General features: G+C 53.4%; 1 pseudogene; it reads left to right on the top strand.

The window, feature by feature from the left end:
* The first annotated feature begins 592 nt into the window (after positions 1 to 592).
* On the top strand, positions 593 to 1,621 carry LOC132651048 (NEDD4-binding protein 1-like; annotated as a pseudogene).
* The last annotated feature ends 1,329 nt before the right edge of the window (positions 1,622 to 2,950 follow it).

Genomic DNA, 2,950 nt, shown 5'->3' with positions numbered 1-2,950 from the left:
ATTTTGGAGAGGGGGGGAACTGAAGGCCTAGAGGGGTTCCTCGGGAAAGCCATGGCGGCAGTTCTTTGGGCCTTGATCACCATCACGATCACCAGCCTGCTTGTACTTGGACTTGCAGCTGTCCTTCTCTACTTTCTCTCTAAGAAGCTTGGACCAATATGTGTCCAACAAGAATGCACCTCAACAGCCTCTGGAAAAGCAGCACTACTGCAAGAAGTGGTAGTCGTGCAACAAGCGAAATTAGCTGTGATGTTACTGAGGCTGCTGAGACACGAGAGAGGGGAAGTGAGAGAACCGAAGGCCCTCGAAGGAGAAACTAGGGTACGTGATGGGTCAGGGGGCCGGGATGGACAGCCCATGGAACCTGAGTCGCCCCCGGCTCAGAAGGAAACCGAACAAGGGCAGCAACCCCCACCACCTTTCCCATTGGCCCAGGGAGGAACGCCTGACAAGGGTTTTCAACAACCCGCGGGACCTGTGCTTGCAGAATCTAAGGAACCTCCCCGTGGAAAGCATTCCTGCTCAGGGGGCTTGCCTGAGCCTAAGCCGAGGTGCCCCCCCAATTTCTGAGCCACTCCTGCAGCAGCCCCGGATGTTTCCTTCAGGGGCAGGATCCGCAGCATTGGGTGGATCCTCTGAGGACCCCACTGCCTCGTTCACAGGGGTTCAGAGATTTCAAGAGGCCCTCAAGACCCCATACAGTCTGACCTTGAGAAATGAGCCCAGCAGAGCAGATCTGAAGCATGTGGTGTTAGACGGGAGTAAGGTGGCCATGGCCCATGGCCTGAAAAAGTTCTTCAGTTGCCGCGGAATAGGCCTTGCCGTGGAGTATTTCTGGAAGCTTGGCAACAGAAACATCACCGTGTTTGTCCCGCAGTGGAGAACGAGACGGGATCCTCACATCAGTGAACAGCATCTGTTGGGCCAGCTCCAGGAGCTCGGCATAGTGGCTCTGACTCCTGCCCGGATGGTCTCCCGAGAAAGAATCTCTTCTCATGATGACAGGTTCCTATTGCACCTGGCAGAGAAGACCGGGGGGATCATCGTGACCAATGATAACCTGAGAGAGTTTGTGACTGAGTCGGCGTCCTGGAGAGAAATTGTTGCCAGGAGACTGCTTCAGTACACATTCGTGGGAGACATATTTATGGTTCCCCATGACCCTCTGGGAAGGCACGGACCTCGGCTGTAAGAATTTCTTCAAAAGGACCTCTTTCCTCCAGACAAGCAGCTGGTTGATGACAGCGGCCCGCCAGGCATGAGCTTTTTGGACTCTGTCCTCAGGAGCCCTAGCCCCAGCCCCAGCCCCAGCCCCAGTCCCAGCCCCAGCCCCAGCCCCAGCCACTGGCCACCACCCTAGAACCACGGAGCCTCTCCAAGCCCTGGGCTTCCTCAGCAACAGCTCTTCACTGTCCCGGTCACACTGCCTAGGATGCAGCAGAAACTGGCCAGGCCCGCACAGAGATCTTGGGCAGAGACCAGCGAGTTGAGGGAGGCGCTGATGAGCATCTTCCCGCACTCTGAGCAGAAATGGAGAATTGACCAGATTCTGCTAGCTCATCCATCCACGATAGACCTGAACACCCTCCCTGGCCTCGTGTTGGATGCAAAGCTGGGCTGAGACTGCACTCACGGTGTGGTGGGGAGGGGACAGGGGAGGGAACTAGGATCTGCCACCTGTTGGTAGTTCCTTCCCTGAGGGAACATTGCTGTATGGTATGGGAGAAAGGAGTGACAGATGTTTGGTGTACACAAAACGGAGATTCTAAATGAACAGAAACAGGGAGCAGTAACTCCCACAAATACAGACCATTGTGTTTTGTTTTGTTTTGTTTTAAGTTGAAATTTCCTGATTGGCAACCAGGAAGACAACTGCTGTTTAAAGTCCCTGGATTGTAGGAGAACGTGATGATGAGTGTGAGCTTCCATTCTTCAATGGGATTTTCAAAAGAGTGGGATGGGTTTTAGGTAATGGGACACTCAGAGAAGCAGCTTTTGCCTATATTTCCACAGGTGAGCAGAGCCTAAGGGTTCCATCAAATTGCAAAGGAGCCCATCCCCAGTGAGAGAGGATTCCCCATGAAAGCCTCTACTCAAGGAAGGAAAGGAGGCAGATAGAGGGCAACCTGGAGCCATGGTCCCACCCGGAAAGTTGATACCACCCACAGCCCCTGCACAAACACACACACAACACCAACACCAACACCAGCTCCACAACCGCCATGCCCTTGTGCAGGAAGAGCTCATCGACCTGACTGAAAGAGGACAGTGAGTTCCTGAAACAGACAGACGGGAAGACCTAGATCCTGAAATGGATATTTGCTGAGGTTACAGATGTTCGAGGGGAAAGTGGCATGAAGGCATGAATCTTCAGGTGGATTTTTCCACTGTTTAGTTTAGGGGAGTGGGTGATAGTCTGTGCTGGAAGACTGAAACCCAGCACAATGTTTCCATTCGGCTGAAAGATGCCAGGAATGAGAGAGATTGAATCAGAGGGTCCTTAGGACAGCCTGGTGAAGGGGGTCGGGGAAGGGTTTGCTCCTTCTGTGTCCTCAGTTGAGTACAATGTCAGCTGGGTGCTCTCCCTGTCTCTCTGAGCTAGTGGGATTTCCCCTGAGCAGGTGGCTCTTGAGTCTTCCTTGCTAAAAAGCAAAACGGATTGGTGGAGGGAGGCCGTTTTAGAGGAATTTCAGTCCTGCAACCTGGCAATGGCGGGGGGGTCACACCTAGAGATCTTCATGGTCTGCCTGCTGGAGCTGGAACGCAGACACCCCTGAAAAGCCCCCTGGCTGAAATGCTGACACACCCTTAGGACTCAACCTTAATCCCAAGCAATGTAGGGAAGTCTTATTTGGAGAGGGCAAGGGCCTTGATTGGAAGTGAGGTCTATTTGAGGAGCAGACCAAGAGCCAATCAGAGAAGGACTCGTCTACAGGAGTCACAGAGTGGA

The sequence above is a fragment of the Meriones unguiculatus genome (assembly GCF_030254825.1).
Source record: "Meriones unguiculatus strain TT.TT164.6M chromosome 13 unlocalized genomic scaffold, Bangor_MerUng_6.1 Chr13_unordered_Scaffold_39, whole genome shotgun sequence".
In the NCBI taxonomy this organism is placed as follows: domain Eukaryota; kingdom Metazoa; phylum Chordata; class Mammalia; order Rodentia; family Muridae; genus Meriones; species Meriones unguiculatus.
This window is presented reverse-complemented; position numbering and strand designations above follow the sequence as displayed.